The 19,439-nt window shown below is 37.0% G+C and overlaps 2 protein-coding genes across 2 annotated transcripts in view; one reads left to right on the top strand and one right to left on the bottom strand.

Moving 5' to 3' along the window:
- The window catches only part of LOC110828487 (uncharacterized), a 226,568-nt gene that overhangs the window by 5,805 nt on the left and 201,324 nt on the right, over positions 1-19,439 (bottom strand). The window lies entirely within an intron of this gene.
- LOC110828486 (toll-like receptor Tollo) overlaps positions 1-19,439 on the top strand; it is a 76,493-nt gene that overhangs the window by 12,003 nt on the left and 45,051 nt on the right. The window lies entirely within an intron of this gene.

Genomic DNA, 19,439 nt, shown 5'->3' with positions numbered 1-19,439 from the left:
GTTAAGTTCTTGCGCCGAATAGTCTAGTAGAAGTTTACGGACGTTTCAAAGGTGCTTGCTGTCTCCATCATCAGGTCGACCAGAGTACATGGGTCAAAAACCCAAAAGGCAGCCATCTTCATATTCGCCGCCATGATAACCTGAAACCTCATTCCACGAAGTCATTGCTTTTGTGCAACGTAGCATAATAATTTTGTGTCACGTGGTTGAAGACACCGAAAAATTCCTTCGAAACAGTACTTCAGATAGCCTAAAGGGAGAAATGAATTATTATACAACCAGTAGACCCCATTTCAGCTTTGGAATACAGAACTATGCATATGAAATATGTATAAGAAACACCACAAGATTACTTACTAGCTCGTCACGTAATGCTTTCACTCACTGACCACATTTTCTGTACACTGTGGTCTAAAAAATTCCTTTTGAATCGACGAGCAATGTCCTTGACTGCAGAAATACCACACCGCTGCACGTATATGATAAATAATATAATCACGATACTGCTCCCGTGCCAGTTAGTTTTAATACCTCAATAATATCGAACACTAAACCAACAGTCGAAGCATGCAAGTGGCTTCGTAATTTCTACTCTTCACAAAACAATAAAGGAGAGTGAGGGACGGGGTTTGAAGGAGAATAGAAATGAGTAGACTAAAAAATTCTGGTTGGAGAATCTGAAGGGAAGAAACAACTCAAAAGACTTGGGAGTAGATGGGAGGATAACATGAAACTAATCTCAAAGAAATACGCTGGAAGCGTATGGACTGTGTTTGTCTGACCCATGGACAGGTGATGGATCCATTTTGTTTTCATATAAGGTGTGAAATTTCTTGAATTGCTGAGCGACCATTAGATTCTAAAGGAGACCTGGACTCCATGGAGTTACTTTGTTACTTACTTTACATATCAGGCTATTACTTATCTTATAATCTGAAACATTCTTCATATTACAAGAAAAAGAATACTCATAGGCTACGTAAGTAAAGAAACTTCCTTATCTTATAAATTACACATTAATCATTACGTTGTTTAACAGTTAACTTGTAGTGAATGTTAAGCGTGCCACATAATTCATGTTTTCTAAAGAAAGTATGCGTCATTTAACAATATTAACATTTACATAACAGAAGAGATTTTATTAGGATATAAATGATATTCAGAGGTTTATGTTGATCTGATGATAAAATGCGAGGTACCAACCATGGCACAAGTAATTCACTAATATATTTTTTCAGCAGGTCTATGCATTTCAGCTCGTAAGCTATTATTAGTATTTTTCCTTGACTATGCTGTTTTGCGGGTTTGCGTGCAGCACACCAAACCAAAAAATTGGTTTTTATGATCAATTATTCCGTTGAAGCGTTATTTCTTTTAGAGCCGAAGTGATGTTTTATTGAGCGACGCTGTGTAAAGTGCGAATTTTATATTAAATTAATATCTGTGTTACAGGACTACTTTGTAGTATTAATCTTACATATTTCACAAACAATAATTAACCCTTTAGCAATTTATGAATAATAATGGCTTAAGCCAATTAGCGTGATGAATTTGTATGAGCACGTTGCATTTTTAAAAATTAAATGGAGTTCGTTTTATTTTGCTTTGTTTAATTAAATTGTGATTAATATTTAGAATGCATATATGAGGTTATGGGAAGACGGATTTAAACTCTTGTGAAAGAACCGAATCATGACTTAGCAACAGAAAGTAACAATTGATCCCATGAGGCTACGTTTTACATTCGTACAACTTAGTGTTAATTTCTTGGTGCAGGCTTAGGACTTAATTTCGTCCACTGAAAATAATTACCTGCATAAATAATATTAGAAGTTCAAAACAAAAGCACCGTCTTACACAAAAATTCTGTGTGAGACGTAGGGCTGCTATGAAAATAATATAGTATATCGACTCTCTTTCGGTGACGTCACAGTCTTAAAAAAAACTATAGCAGCCATCACCTAATTGCAGTACGTCAACACCACGGAAGGCTTCATCACCTTGCCGCGGGGCTCTACACCAAATGTATAGCGTTGTTAGCTTTGCTACTCTGCGGGTTCTGAGCTGTCTTTATTCGTTCTTGTCGATGTTGATGTGACCTTGAAGTAGTTTGGTGACGGCTACAAAAGTCACCCCAACAGTCTTGCTGTCATCAAAGTATAACTAGCTTCACAGAGCATATTCTTAAGACAAAAACTATCGCTCAGCTTTGCCTCTTATAATACCCGATGTTTCTTTACCATATTCACAGGGGCCAAAAACTGCTCCCTATCATGAGCTACATAAAACCGATCCACACTGTTATATATCCTATTTCTTTAAGACACATTTCAGCATTATCTTCCCATGTATGACTGTGTTTCTTGGTCAAAGTTTGTGTGCAGTGTTCGTTTCTCATGCGTGCTAGATACATCGCCTCTTTAATCCACTAGACTCGAACACAGACTTTTATCAAGTATAAATTATGAACGACCTCATGATGCAATTTTTTTAGCCTTCAATTGCTTCATCTCCCTTGGTACAAATAACCTCAATCTCTGTGTAAAATTGCCCTTTGTGACTTTTATAATTGTCTAAATTATAATATTACGACGTTCGAAAGCTGTATTTTGCTTTCGTCATCATGTAAAAAGTGGGGGAGAGGACCGGTGTCCCTGAATGAGCTTGCCTCAGACCTGGACCAGTTCCAATCAGCTGTTTTCAACCTGAATCATGCAAAACAGAGGGAGAGACAGATATATTTATTAATTTTGTGCGCATTGTGCAAAGAACGTTTGACTTATGATTAACATTGCCAGTAGAAGAACAAAATTATTAATAGTGATTTGTCAGTTTTTCCCCAAGAAACGATGGATACTGTGGGTGTACCCAAATAAAACCAATTGAATTCTACAATTCCTTTCCCAGATTTTAATCTTTTTAAAAAGTCTCCTCATGCCTCTTGTCAGCTTCTAATAATTGCATTGAAAACAATTTTAGTTTTAAGAGATAGGAATTTGTTCCCAGGGTGATACTTTCAATTTGTACAGCCGTTTCTCTAAACTTCATACATCATTCAGTATAACGAAAGCGAAACCACCAGGTTTCCGGAGTTGGCTTTGCTTCCGTATTCAGGTGAAACTGCCTATTCTGATCGGGCAGATAGAACGGGCTAATCCAACCCCCGCACTGGGAAACGTGAGTTCTTTTTCAATACACTGAACGATAGACGAAGTCTAAAGAAACAGCATTACAGAATGTAACCCATCATCGTTAGAATCCTTTAAAACTATGATAATGTCCCTTTTAATTTAAATTCGTCAACTACAAAAAATATCAGTATCGAAAGTAGCTTGATCGAGATATGAATCACGAGGCTGTCAAATACATAAAATGCAACCTGTTAGGTCCACTGTTAATATTTTGAAAACTGGGCTGGAGCTATATCTCATTTTGACCTTTCCGGACATCGCCGTCCTCGTTATGAAAAACAAGCACTCAGGAAAGAGAGTTCCCTGGACAGGATTCGACAGGAGGCAATCATGGCCTACTGCACGACATCTCGGGCCTCTTCAGAGTAAAATCATGAAGCAGACACTGAGTGCTCTAGTCAAGACGAAGAAGAAATTATTTCCACTTAAACAATTGTTTGCTTCTTAGCCTGTCTTCTAATATGAGAATTCGTAACTTCTTTTATAAAAGAAACATCAATTATAGGATTTTTCAGACTTTGTTGTATGCTAATTTCTCGGGCTCACCCTTATATTAGTTGGATTATTTTTCTACAATTTTATTTTCTTATCCTCTTTAGTTCCGCCTACCCTCCACCTCTTTCTTACTTCCTCTTTTATTCTTCCTCCTTTCTGTTCCCCGTAGCCATATTTACGTTCCCTCATAATTTCTCTGAATCACATGCAACTACGATGAAGTTGTGTCTACGTGTGTTCAATAGATCTACTTTGCGGGATGTCGTTGAAATAGTTATTTTATTTGAGCGTATAATTCAATCAGTAAAGGAAGAAACTGAAATCGGTTTACCTTCTTTTCTGTGTAAATTACTTACACTTGAGTTTGTACAACAGCGGCAAGCAACTCCATTTATTACTTAAACTTGAGAGCAGAACTTTCCTTCGGCGAAATTTTACCTGGGTGTTCCCTTTTATATTTATTTCCTTTAATATTAACATCTACGGTTCTTTTATCACAGACCTATGCAAATACTTTGAAACCGATGTTATGTACTTAATATCTGCTGTTTCACGAAGGGAAACCTGCTTTTGCCTGCAGACATTGAATATAGTATAAAAAGTGGTACATTTCTGATGCTACGTTGTTCGAGACAAACTGGAGCAATACATTCTAACCTAACCTAACCTACCTTGCCTGGCGGTTGAAACTATTGCTGTATACTCTAAAATCCTCAATAGCCATGTTACTTTCAAGATACTACGTAAAGATGGCAGACAGATTTCACATTTAAAAAGATGTAATGGCCTTGCGGTACCAACCGCTCACGGATTTGAAAAGAGTCTCATCTCAGAGTTACTGTGCTGCCTTGTACATCTGAGACAAAGGTGTGATTCTCCAACTAAGTTCTGCAGCTCCACTAACATCAATTTATGGAAGATTCCTTACTGGAATCTGACAGACGCTCGGCTAGGTGGCCAAGAAATTTCCCGTCTACGATGAAACCGTAAGATTCATTATTATGTTCACTAGATTCTGCTAGACTACGCTAGTCGAGCAGAGCCTATATTCTCGAGTCCTCTTTCTTTAAGACACGTTTTAATATTGTATTCCCATTTAAGCACACTTTTTCTGACCTGTCCTTTATATTTAGATAGTCCGATTAAAGTCTTGTATGCATTTCTTATTTCCCAATGTATAATAGGGCCTATATTGCCCTGACCATTTCATAGTCATTAACTTTATTACCCTAATATCCGGCGAAAATTCTAAATTAACAATGCCTTGGTTACATAATGTTCTGAAGCCCCCTGTCACTTCCTGTCCACTAGTTCCAATTATTTTCAGCTCCTTGTTCTCACCACCTTCAATATAGGCCTATGTTCTTCCTCGATGGTGAGGAAGCAACTTTAATACCCATATAAAACAACATTTAAAGCTGTAGCCTAGTTCTGCGAACAAAACGGAAGTTGAAAGTAAACCTCATAAACTATATGTAAGTGTGATCGCACAATCTATTGATATTTAACAACGTTATTCGAACTGCAGTTATTATAGACATAATTGACTGATCCTTGGATCAGAGATCTATATATAAAAACTGTCCAGTGGCACATCGATTGTGAATTTTTATTTGGAAAGGATATAGAAGGAAGCGGTAGTGACCTATTTTGAAGTATTATTCTATCATTTGCCTCAAGGGATTAACGAATACCACATATAAATTAAGCCGAGAATAGAACCCGAAAAGTTTGGAGTGTTAAGGAACGCAATGAGCTAGCTGCAGCGCGTATATGCAGGCGTATAACATGGGAAGATATCACGAATGGTGAACAGGTGAGGAACAACGTCGTATTTGGTCCGTAGACCTTTTCCTGAAATGACTATGAAGACGAAAAATGTAACCATAGTCCCTAAAATTAAAATCTGAAAACCTAAAAAAAAAACACTTGGGAACATAAACATGATATTCAAGTAAATCTTACAGAAAGATAATGTCGAGGCTTAAACAAGAAATAACTGGCTCATGGCAGAATCTAATGGCCATGAACCTTCGATTTCCATAAAAGAGCATTCCTTTACAAGTTGAGTAAATATAAACTTTTTCCGGAAGAAACGTTTATCACGGAGCTGGTTATTTACTATTTATCATGTTCAGTATTGCAAGAGACGCCGTGAAAAATTCTGGTCACCAAATGCCTTACCGGAGATAGTTTGCTTACTCATCGCGCGGCGAACTTCACAAATCAATTACTCTGCAGCTGATGAACAAACAAGGCCTTTGCACGGAATGATGACATCCGGACTTTACGCTAAACAAGCCGTTTACCGAGATCCAAAGAAATTCTTAGAACTTCTGCCGGCATTGCTGAGCTCTTAAATTAGTGAAAGTAATTTTAAAGAAGGAACATGAACCACCCACGGTGAAGAATATAAATTCATTCTACCAACTGCAGAAAATACACCACCTATAAAATATAGACGTACACGGGAGGATTCATTTAACATGAATGTTAAACAGACAAGGTGTGAGGGTGTGAACTGTATTCAACCGCTTGAGGAAATAAATTCCCTTTCAGTAAAAGATGTAAAATTTCTTGATCAGATGACCGACTGTCAGCTTCTCAAAAATAACTCTGTTCATTGAAGTTAGTTCAGTCAGTTATGTTGTATTAGAGTAGTAATGATAATAATGACACAGCTTCTATTCTGACCAGCATGAAATTACAAAATGTGGTCATCCTGAGAATAGACCTCTTCTTGGGAAGATATAAATGTTCCACTTCATTAATTTCATCTGCACTTTCTAGAGACTATATACTGAGCCTCAGGGGCGATATTTGACCCTGGCTTATGGGCAATGTAGCCTGTAACATGGTGTGAAAATAATACGCTTTATAGTAGGTCTAATGACAATCTTCCACATTAAGCAAGCTGGCTCTGCGGTAAATGGCCTGTGGCTTATTCGAGATCTTCCTGAATTCAGTTATTCTCCAACTGAATAACGCCTTATTAACACTTCTCGTGCTGCTCAAAGTAGGCAACATCTCACTGTGAACACTGTTCGATGGACCGGAATAAATGTGTTTTCGTAAAAGTTATAAACAACTATTTGTCGATTCTAAATGATATAAAGTCGTCTGCATATTACTATGGAAGTAAATTAGCATGAGGTAATCTCTTAAACTGCTAAAACAGCATCAAAACACATCTCAAATAATTTGAATTCGTATCTTATTGAATGATATATTCTTATTGGTTATTCAACCATGTTTGCCTTCATATTAAAATTCCGTATTCTGTATAACTCTTACATTTGATATAGCGTCGTCAAAGTGATCACAATTGGTCAGTAACCTCACTAACTGTTAAAATCCGACTGTAAGGTACCAAAGACTCGCTTTGCGCGTTAGATTAAGAAGGCTGTCTTCTGGGTTGTTCCGCTGTGTAGTCTGGTAGAAGCTATCGCCTTGAAGATGGAGGCAGAAAGAACCTGTGAACCGTCGGTGAACTTCTACCAGATTACACAGTGCAATAACCCCGAAGACAGCCATCTTTATACTCGATGCCTTGAGAACCTAAAATCTCATATTGTACGTTGTATGTCCATGCAATAAAACCTGTTAGCTGGATAACAGTCACATACTTAGAGGTCAGGTTTGAGACAATCTATTGAGTGAGTTGGGGAACACGGCTGCTGGCATGTTTATATGTTGTGCAGATTTAGGGCCAGACAAATCTCCGAGTGTAATCAGAGAGTTTGAGAATTCTGGACGGATTGTTTTGGTAGATATAAACAGACGAGTACAGATAATCGGTACTCTGGTGGGATTCAAACTGGATACAAGTCAGAAATGTGATAGTTCGGTTAATCTGCTCGAATTCCGCGGGGCGTAGTTCTAGAAATAAATAACTTACGTGTGCTTTCCCTTAATTTATAAAACTGAATCGGTTTATTTGATATTTACAAGACTTTTCAACACTGTGGAAATAAGGGTATGAGATAGAATATACGAACTGCCATATTCTTCAGTCTTTAGAATCTGCAGTTAGTAACGGGAGAATAATTCGGTGTTTGCTTCTATCTTGCAGTAAACGTTCACATACAAATCAGGAGCGTAATGTGACAATTTGTAGTTTCTATTGTTTCTAGAGTTACTAAAGAGCATTTTAATAGACACATAATAAGAAGCATGTAGTGAATGTTCAATAAAGGTTATGTGATGCGAAAAACAATTTAATTATTTATGCATAGTACTTTTTAAGGAAAACAATGCAAAGAAGGAAGGAACACTTAATTCATTAATAAGTACACAGTCTACTAATCTATTTCTGTGAATCAGTTCCATTAGTACAAATTCTCATTAGGCATACATTATATATATTTTTAGATTGAAAACCGACATAGAAAGGGTTAAAATAATTATCAGATAATAAAATTAAAATAAAATACGAGGCGCGTCCTCAAAGTAAGTTTCCCTGGGGCCGTTTACAGAAACAAAACACAATTTCATGGAAATATTTATTGCAACAGATACAGCAAGTGTCCAGCTACTTTTCAACATATTCGCCACCGGAATTGAGACATTGGTCATACCGTGGGACCAACTTTTGAATACCTGTGTCGTAGAAGTCTGCCGCCTGGGATTGGAACCACTGTGTGACAACCATCTCCGCCTCTCTGTCATTCTCAAAACGCTGACGCTGACCGGACAGGAATTTCTTGAGGTGTAGGAAAAGATGGAAATCACTGGGAGCGAGGTCCGGGCTGTAGGGTGAATGATTAAACACCTCCCAGCTGAACTCCTGCAGGAGACTTGCTGTCCGTCGAGCCGTGTGCGGCCTAGCGTTATCACTGACCGCACTTCACAGTCGGCGGGAGCTGGAATAAGAACCTCCATCTTCAACAGCTGCAACGATGCTAATGTGAGAACGCGGGAAGTACCGTTAGTGCATGCGCCATGCTACGTCATTGCTCTATCACGTACGCACAGTCGCTTCGCGCAATATAAGGTTTGCTAGCTGTGGGACTAGTAGGAAACTTACTTTTGGGACGCGCCTCGTACTAAGTCGTATTCACAACAAATATATTAAAAATCTCAAATGATGAGCAACGTAATATATTATTAATACAGTAGAAGAGAGTGTGTTGTGATTTCCTAATCACCCTGTGGATTCTGAATCGGGTTCCTGAGTACAATTGGAATGTGAGCGAGATACACAGTCCTTGTGACATCGCGTACAGTATAACAAAAACAGTCCAGACCAAATTTATCGAATTCCGAGCAATAAAAATCAGAATAAATATATGGCAGCGCCTTATTTGTGCTTATTATGGCGAGATAAATAGGGGGAAATAAATTATGATCCACATTTCTTCTTCAAATAAACTTTTACACTACGTTATTCTAGCTAGTGTAGTTTCTTTTATTACCTTGAGCTGAATCTAATAACATTCCGTGAGCTCAACTTGTGGACATAAAATAATAGTTTTTAACGCAAGAAACTGTGTATTTAAGGAAACACATTTTGAACTAACTATACAATAAACCATTCGGGAAAGGTTCTCAACCATTTTGACAAAAGAAGTTCACGTTGTTAAGAATTTAAAAGATGTGTTGAAAAATCTAAAAAAAAAGCCTCGCGTAAGACTTATAGACCAGTATATGAACGTAATTAGAGAATTACTACTATTTCAACCAGTCGAATTTACCGACTAATTTGCAGTAGTATTTCATACTAATCGCCGTCTATTTTTGAGAATTCTTTTAGATAATAATATGAGGTGTGCCGAGTTGGTAAATTTTATTTCTTTGATTTTGGTTCCATTATATGCATTTTACGCTTGAAGCAGATGCCAGAAGTGCTTACGAATTTCCGATATTTGACTGTCAAATACTTTTTAATCCCTGAAACAAGTTTAATAAACAGGCATATTTGCCAATAAGTTACGTGAGCCTATCAGAACAAAATATGTGTATCTTATCCATACTTTGTAAATTAAACTATAGCTATAAGATTAATTGTATGTGATTTGAGAACAAGGTTTTTCATCCTATTTATCTTAATGTTTTCCAATCATGTACGCCCATATTTCGATTAATGCTCGCCATTTCTGTCATAGATGCCAGTGTTATCGGCGTTAAGAAGTTGATGCGATAATTGTGATTTTCATTTGCATCAAAATAAGGAAAGAGTTGGTATGAACTTGAAGTTGAGGCTATATTCCTCCTCATATATTCAGACTATAAATCGATAGTAGCAGATATTAATTGACAGTTTTGTGGTTTTATTTGGGCGATTGGTTACAAACTGTGTCAAAGATTTTCCCGATTTTTGGGATCAAACGTATCTTCAAAATTCCATAAATCTAGCCAACCTGAAACAAACAAAGATTTAACGTGGAAGCAACATTGTTTTACAACGTACAAAATTTCAGTGACTCTTATGTCTCTACCACCAAGGTCCACACATCTTCATCTCCGCATTACTGATGCTAGTAAATATATAATATGGAAATGGTCTAGCCGGTAGTGGCGTGATTTAGGTCGTAATACAAAGTTTAATTAACATCCGGCAGTTGCTTTAGATGTTGCTATGGGAAGGCTATTTTAACATGATTACACGGAAAGCCTATTTATCTTTGTAAAAGGAGGAATGTGAGATAATAAAGCAACGGAAGACGTGTTGTCTTCTGAACGACAAAGAAGTTAGCATTTTCGCCATCTTGATGGCTGTCGGTTAACACAAAGCCTCGCGCACTGCCCTGTTCTCATTTGCTGAAAAAGTGATAGCATTGAACACGTGGTTTGATTAACTCGCTATATTTCATGCTGTTTTAACTGCAGTAGACCCTGACTAACAACTGTTATTTCCGAATTAAAGCTTACTAATCAAATAATGTAGCCAGAAGATGTGCATTTCTGTGATGCTTACCCTCCACTTGCAAAAGAGAGCGGTTATCACTCCAACTTGCTATTCGTGAGGTTCCGAGTTCAAATCCCGACCCGGCGATCCACTGTGCCTGAGGTTTCTCGTAATTTTCTAGCCAATTGCAGGAGCAGTACCTTAAATTAGTACATGGCTGCTTCCTTCCATATCCTTTCAATTCATTATCCTTTATTTCTACGGTACATGCATACAGTTTGAGCTACTGAGTCCTAGAGATATAAGTAAACCAGAAATGAAAATAATTAATGTAGGGCACTTAACACAAGGAATGCCAGCAAAATTTTCAAGTGTGTGGTGGGCCATTTAGAAAACCTAGGTGCATATGAGAGGATAATATTAAAATGAATCTTAAACAAGTAGATTTGGTAGATGTAGACTGGACTCGTGACTTAACATCGAAACCACGAGTGCAATCTTGTGAAGACGGTATTTAACCTCCGGGTACCATAAAAATTGGGGTGCTCCTTTACCAGCTGAAGGACTGATAGATGGAATAGATCTTGCCCCGTGTAGTAAGTTATGAATTAATTGTCGGACTCAGTTCAATGGTGGCAACATCTCAAATGTCCAACATGAAAGAATTATAACCACGTGTCATTACACGTTTTGTTACAATAACTTTGAAAGGAATATTTGTAGATAATTATTTGCATTCTAACCTATACAGATAAGCCTCTACTAGTTAGTCAGAACTTCATAAAAAACAAGGGTATTTTCTGGAGGGGATTTTTGGTCCATCGTGAGACGTGTACCTACACGGAATAGAACAAATCAGAGGAATAAGGAGATACGTGCCTCTATACGGATTCAAACTCACGACCCCAGTGTTCCAATGGTGAAATTTTGTACGCTCTTTATAACTCGACCAGTGTGAATGTTTCTGAACCGACATCTTTAACTGCTAAGACTTTACGCAGTTTGTTTAACAGGTTGCCTTGGCTACAATAAACTAAGCAAAGTCGATTAGGGAAGTAAATTGTTTTCCCCTGTCGACACCGGACTTGGGCGTGTCTTTAGTGCCCATTTACGAGTCGGGCTTTAGTAAACACACAGCCACTACACCGCAGTAAGTAAATTTATATAAACAGAAAGGTGTACATATTGTATATATGAGCGGGCGAGGAAAGATTCAACGAACATCAGATGAAACGTATTGCAGTGACTTATACTTTCTTCACTAAACAAATATCCACGTCTTCCGAAGTTAAAGCACATTTGTGAGTCTGCTTCATATGGCGTCGTGTTCAGACTTTACAACAACGTAAGACGAAAGTAAAAGATGGTAACAGAACAGCCTATTCAATTACGATATGTGAAATGCCCCCAGTTTCTTAGATTATTTAACAACGCTTTCTCAGCTTCACAGGTTTGAATCTCGGCTGCGAGACCGGCTATCCCGGTAGTTTGTAGTTTTCCTTAGTACCTACAAGAAAATACTTGAGCAGTGCCTTAAATTAGGCCACGACCACTTCCTTCCATTTACTTTCCTTCTATTATTCATTATTCATGATATCATTCGACGCTAAATAGCTTGAGCTACTGACAGTGTCGTTAAATAAGTCACAGAAAAGAAAGAAAAGATCATGATACATAATTAACTGATTTTAAATACTATCCTAGTTAGCTATTAGAAAAGCTGAATTATTTGTACTTGTATACAGTCTCACATATCAATGCATAATGACCATCTTAATACATGTTTTATATTAAATTACAATTAATATTGATATAACAAATTGTCCGACATATTTCTGCACAAACGTTTTGGGCAAATGACCTCTGACGCCGTGTAGAGTCGTAACGTAGAAATTAGACGTTCCTCCGAGACGTCGACTACCACCTACAAGGGAACACAGCATAACAATCCATAAGAATACATTCGGCAAGTGTTAGCTGTAAATTTAGTCCTTGTATAATTTTCCTATACAAACCAGAAGCGAGAATATTTGACGAATAACAAAGTTTAGGTAAGATTTCAGATTCTCAGGGTGGAAAGAATGCCGTCTGGGAAGTTGCGCGGTTTACACACCTTTCAGAGGCACATACTGCCTCTATCATCAATGTTGGTAAACTACCAGACTACAAGGCGCAACTTCCCAGAAGACAGTCATCTCAAAAAAAAACCTAGCTTCAGAGTTGCTTTGATGCTTCTCCTAACATTCCTCTCTTTCTTTAGCGGACAAACTGTTTTGTGTTCAGGTATAAACCACCCCTTTTCCTCTTTTTAAGTTTAGGTATCGGCTCACTTGGCATTACTATTCAGTGTGGGCTACACTCACTGCTAATCTTTACACATGTACAAATTACAACCAGTATAAGTGATAATTAACAGTTATTTACAAATGTGAATATTCTGGGTTCGAACCAGATTTCGCAGTGCAATGAAGTCTCCAGTCTTCTTGAAAACAAAGACTTCAACAAATCAGAAAACGTCTTCATCATAAGCTGTTCATATTTTATGAAGTGAAGTTAGAGTTAAAGATGCAATTACTGTGTACAGATGTCGCGGAAAGAGGGCACCGTGTATTCTTATGCCTCCGCATTTGTTAAGGCGAATGGACAGTTTCGATATCCAAATATTTCACACTCGACGAAAGGGTGTCCCGGTAGACAAAATGGTGGCCATGAACATTGTGGGGGGAAAGAATAATTCCTATTGTAACCAGTTACGATTGACTTCTGCGGTATCAGAACTGGAAATTATCTTTGAATTGTAAATTAGTGCGACTGAATGCACCATTAATTTAAAAGTTTATTCTTCAAAATCCTTATGAGATTGTTTGCTGGGTTTGTGAGGGTAGGACAGGCAGTACGCCAAGAGGAGCCATCTTCTAGATACTTTCGACACATGGGGCTTTGTAGGGGACTAAAAAATTATGACAGTTTTATTGTTTGTCACACGTTTCACTTTCTATTTATATAAATATGTTCCGTGTTTCTCTCTACTGTCGTTACAGTTTCAAATCCATGATAAGATGCAAAGGCATATAGTAAGAATGGAAAAAAGAAGAATCTGTAAAAACTAATGGAAGAAAACAAAATGAAAGAGAGTTCTTGGGAGATCTGGGAATAGATGGAGATAACATTAAAATTAATCACAGATAAACTGTGTGAACATAAAAAATTATCTCAGGACAAGGTCAAATATAAGGAGATTAATGGTCATGTGGGTAATATAAAATGACGGATTTCTTGAATAAATAAGGTTCAAGATGGTTGTGTGCCATGTAATGATTACTACAGTCGTTAACTGCATCTCTCGTTCAAACATCTCCACATAACCCACAAATAAATGCCAGTGTAGGCTATATCTCAGATGCGAGTTAACAACACTACAAAATGGGCTAGCTGAATCCAGTTCACATCCTTACATCCCTATTGTACTAATATTATCCTCTCATCTACGCCTATTATTCTTAAGTCATGTATCCTCTTTAAATTTTGCGTCTAAGGTCTTCGCATGCATTCAAAATGTTCTGGCGGCCTCTTTAAATGACATTGCTGTTGTAATACCTCCAATTTAAAACCACATTTTTTGATGAAACCATAGATATCTAGTTTTTAAGCCTATTTTATGGAACTGGTTTCCTCTATGTATGGCTCACTTCATGTAAATTTTTTCTTTCTCAAATTTATTCCATTTTTATCGGACCGAATATTCTCAAAATCTTAACAAATGTAAAAATAATGTTGTTCCCAACTCAATAAAAGTTTGATGACAAAAATTACAGTAATGATACAAGAAGATTTTACTGTATCGCAGTTCAAACAGTTGGCGAGTGAGAGATCTTCATCCATCTGCTGTTCGATGCCGCAGGACCGGGAAACTTAAGGGAAAATTTTGGGTCATAACAAACACCCTTCGGCACTAGGCAGAACAGAACCTGTAAGTTCCATAATTTTTAACGTCGGACAACTTGAGCCCATCATTTACCCCGCCCTTTTCTGCTGGTTTAATCTTCCAACATTCCAAACTTAAAAGGTAATTTACTGCTCCTTCTGTCTAATGACGAAACACTTCGTTGATGTTCACCCAATCCACCTGTTGCACATACGACAAACATCGAGAAATATCAGATACTGTATCACACAATTTTCATACGATTACGAAATTCAATTCATTTATTTAAGTGTTTGCCAACAGCAGGAAGCCAATAACAGGCAAACACTGATAATACATACAATAATAATGAAATAATAATGAAAAATATTTCACAAACAGATTAACTAAATACATATATGCAAAGTATTAAATATAACAGCCAAATAAAGGCAAACCCAAAATAGAAACAATATTATACACAAATAAAATAAATGAAGAAATGTAAATAAAAACAAATAATCCACCTAGGGAACACTAATATAATTGTAAAACTTTAAAAAATATAAAAAGACAGATAACGAAGCTAGATCATTTCCCTTGTTGAGAACGTTCGCTCAAGGGAGACAATGTTCATGCTAAATACGTCCAAAGATTTACATACGTCATTTGCAGCGATGACGCACCTGGCTGAAGGACTATGTCTTAGTGCACTGCTCACACTAAAAGTAGAAAATTCTCTTATTTGCCTCGCCGGCAAAATATTTAACATTTCTTCGTGTGTGTGTGTGCGCTCGTGCGTGCGTATGTATGTATGTATGTATTTGGAATCCATCCTATTTCTCAGAACTAATAATAAAAAACTGAATTGAACTGAACATTCTTGCTTTCAATACAATGTTAATTGATTCCGTATTAAACGTACGGACGCTATAAAGTTCTGGGCAAATATGGACTACATATTTCCACAAGGCATCAAGTAATTGAATCTCGTTCCCACTTCTTCTTTTCATCTTCTGACAGTCTCTTGACGATGCATTTCACTTGAATGTGTCTCCGCTGTATGGAATACGCTAACTCCTACAGACGCCATGAAGCATCGTGGCGTCTAGCGTAAGATTTAGTCCATAGTCATGTTTATTTTCTCAAATCTGTTACATTCAGGCGAGTTCTCTGTATTCCTCAAATGTTAATACTTTATATCCTATCAGACGACAACTGAGAGCGGTTTTCCATATCGGTGTCTACATTGGCTTTAAATGTGTGTCGTTCCGAACTTGAAACTGTTGGCTTTCGAGTTCTTTCTCGAAATTTACGAATATATTTTTCACTGTTTGTTCCTCTAATAAAACATGTCCCTGTGCTGCATTGCATTAGGCGCAAATACCGTTTGAAATGATATTGATATATTCAGTAGACAATTAGTTTTACTAAATTATATTTTGAAGTAGATTTTTCTGCTGCTTACTAGTAGCCTTCCGTATGTTAGCTTTGTTATCATCACGTAATTTCTTTACAATCTGATTACTGTTATTTCGTTGTATTAAATAATTTTTGTTCTGCATCTGTAATTACTTATTTGGTTGTTGATGAAACACGTTAATAGTAAATAAATCAACTCAATTGCTTCGTCTGCCTGGTTTTGTACTGCTGCAAATTACACATGCAGATATCTTTAAACTGTTTTAATACAAATTACTGTGTCCCTTGAGAACACTTTCTTTGCACTAGAACGTGTTTAATTTCAAAAACACTGAGCTGGACATTGGCCACTTTGTGAGGTGTAATTGATGCATACAACGTTTCGGTAGCTGACTATACTCCCGCCTAAAGGCGACAAGTTTCCATTATACTAGCATCATCGTCATCGTTATTATCAGTGAGAACAATCAGGATCGAACCCTGACCATTCGAATGGTAGGATAGTATATTAACCACTAGACCATCGGTGTAGTTCAGAATTCGGAGTTCCCCGGGTCCGATTCGGATCATTCTCACTAATAGTATTAAATGTGTCATTATAATGACTAGTCGTTTTAAGTTGGGAGTTCAGAAACTATTGAAATGTGTTTATAAAAATTATTTAACACAATGGACAATGTCTAATACAATATTCTTGTAATGAATCGGCCATCGTCACAAACCTTTGGAGAATCAGTGTTAATTTGTTTAGACTTTATAGTTTATTTTTGTTTGAATGTGTTATTGTGTTGTCTTGAATAAGACCTATATTTTGTAGGTTTTCTGCTGTTGGAAAAGGACTTTAATAAAGGACAAGAACTGTAACGCACTGGATCTCACTAGCTGTGTATCAGTACTGGAACACAGTCTAACGAGCTAGCTTTGGCCCTTTAAGATCCTAATTCTCAAGCCTGCCAACCATGTCTAACAATCCAACAAGCCACCCATGACAATTCTCACATTCATACGCTGTGCAAACGTTTCTTTGTCATGTCAGTGCTAATCTTATGGGAATAACTTATATTTCCTTAAGATACATGCTACAGAGAAGGTAAACACGTCACCTTATGACTAGCTACTTATAGTAGAATGTTGAATAATTTCGATGCATGGGGTATAAATAAAAATTCCCAAGCTTGACACAGGGAGCGTGATCTCCTAATCATAGTTTCCATAATGAAAACTAGCTACAAATATTAGGTACATTGGGATTTGAAGTATTCTACCATAGTTTCAGGTGCAGTGTGTAAGTCCATCTGCATAGCAATATCTGGATGGAAACAGTCCTGGCTTTATAATTACTGCAATGGCACTTTTGAATAAGATATTCCAATTAAAACGTAATTTTATATTTTAAATATCAACGTAAGCGACATTATTCACCATTCACTGTCTATCTACTTAAGCAAAGTATGCATAAGGCTTCACTTGAAAGGCATTACTCCTTGCACATCATTTCGATTTTCTCCGAACCGTGTCAGAACATTATATAATTACATTGTTTAATTCTTAGAAGATAACGGACGTTTAGGTATGCATTCTTTCGTATTTCTTGTGTACGTAATTTCCATTTTCTTGTACACTTTTAATTTCTTTCAGTAAAACTCAGGAATGAGACATGTCCCAAGTAGTTTTTTCATGACATATCTGTATATCTCTGAACTAACAATATACGTTTTACAAGATACATATCACTTAAATGGGAAGATAAGTCCCCCTGTAAATCTTACGTAACAATAGAAAAGATTTAAGTACGTTTGTCTATGGCGTGTTGCAAGTCAAGGAACTAGCTTCAATAAAATTAGAATGGCTAGTAAGTTAAATTTGTGATTCATATAACAGATGCAAACCAAAATTCGTTTCGGTGTACACTACCAATACCAAATTTAATCAAAATATAATTAATAGTTGATGCAAATATGGACAGACATGGGGACGAAAATTAATTTCTCCATCACAGCCTATGCATTTGTGCAAGAATATTTCGTTCAAAAGTCAACATGTTTGACGGATTTCAAACTCTGTCGCCAAGTTAGTAACTATGCGTCTCCGTTGATGAACTGTATGTTTTTTTAGTGTCCAACACCTGAGGAAATTATTTGGACGTAAGTCGGAGGGAGTGAGATAAATCTGGTAAAAATTGCTTAGGAAAACGTATATTATTCACCAAATATTATGAGGGTGTTCAACTGAAGGAGGATGAGATAGACCAGACATGTATCACGTGTGGGAAAATTTGGAACTGCATACAAAATACTAGTCGCTGAACCTCAAGGAAAAAAATATTTGAGAGACAAAGTCTTATATGAGATGATGATATTAAAGACGACATTAAACAATAAAATGTGAAGATGTGGATTTGATTCGTCTGGTTCACGACAGGGGCCAGTTTCAGGCTCTTGTGAACCCGTAAGTGAACCTTAATGACCTATAAAAGGTGGAGCTTTTCCTGACGAGGTGAGCAACATTTACAGTCTTAACAAGAGATTTTCTCCTTGGAGTTTAAGAGCAAATCTTCTGTGATGCATTTACTCTGGCACATAACCCACACAGAATAGCGGAAGTAACAGCCGGTAGCATGAGACAGCAAGTCAATGACCTGGCCGGTGGGTCACTGCTTGTTAATTTCTCAGAGTAAGTTTAAAATTTCGCCTCTCCGGCTCCAAATCATGCGAGATCAATATGGCCGAATCGTGTACTTGGACTCAAAAACCCTTTTCATCTTTATTCGAAGCAGAGTGGCGCCTATGTAGTTTACGAAGTAAATATCTTTTCCATCCAGATCCTTTGCTTACATAGTGAGGCACTCATTAAAAAAGTCAACTGTGTATTGATACTAATGCCGTAGGTTTGTTTATATATTTTTCTAATGACATCAGCAAGAAGTTCATGGCAGATCAGTAACTTATTACCTTAGTACAACTAGTTAAAAATTTAAAAAAGAAATTTCAGACTTTTGCTACAAGTCCTATTATAAAGGTAAAATTATGAAGGCCCATATGTGCAGGGAACATGTAGGAACGACTGTATTTTTTTCACCTTGACATTAGGTGAGCGGTCAGCGTCAACCTCGAGGAAATATTTCCCCGATACCAGTCATATCGGAAGCTGGCTGAATCCCAGAACCGTCTGGAAACGGGGAAAAATTTCCATCGCTACTTCCGGTAATTGATCGCCCATTCCGTAACTGTATTATTACTGTGAGATTCAAGGATGGACTTGTTTTAAAATCATAGACGTACGAGATGAATAAATATTAAACATTTCACAAATCTGATGTAGACCTACAGGCCAGCAGCAAATGTGACGCACACAACATAACATAATATCACTAAGTAAATATTACGTTTCCGAAACATAACATGTCATAATCTGATGTTAGGTTATGATCAGATTTGAGGTTCGTATGACGAAGACGATATATTGGTCTTCTTGATAATTACGTTATGTGGACACAAATGTTCCGGAGGAAAATACTGTCTTCACCTAAATATTGGAAAATGTATATCGCCGATTTTAGAGTAAAGGGGTATTACAGTAT

The sequence above is a fragment of the Zootermopsis nevadensis genome, unplaced genomic scaffold, assembly GCF_977971745.1.
Source record: "Zootermopsis nevadensis isolate Lab colony 2312 unplaced genomic scaffold, Znev_1.0 Znev_ptg000010l, whole genome shotgun sequence".
In the NCBI taxonomy this organism is placed as follows: Eukaryota; Metazoa; Arthropoda; class Insecta; order Blattodea; family Termopsidae; genus Zootermopsis; species Zootermopsis nevadensis.
The sequence above is the reverse complement of the archived record's forward strand: the minus strand, read 5'-3'. Positions and strand labels throughout refer to the sequence as shown.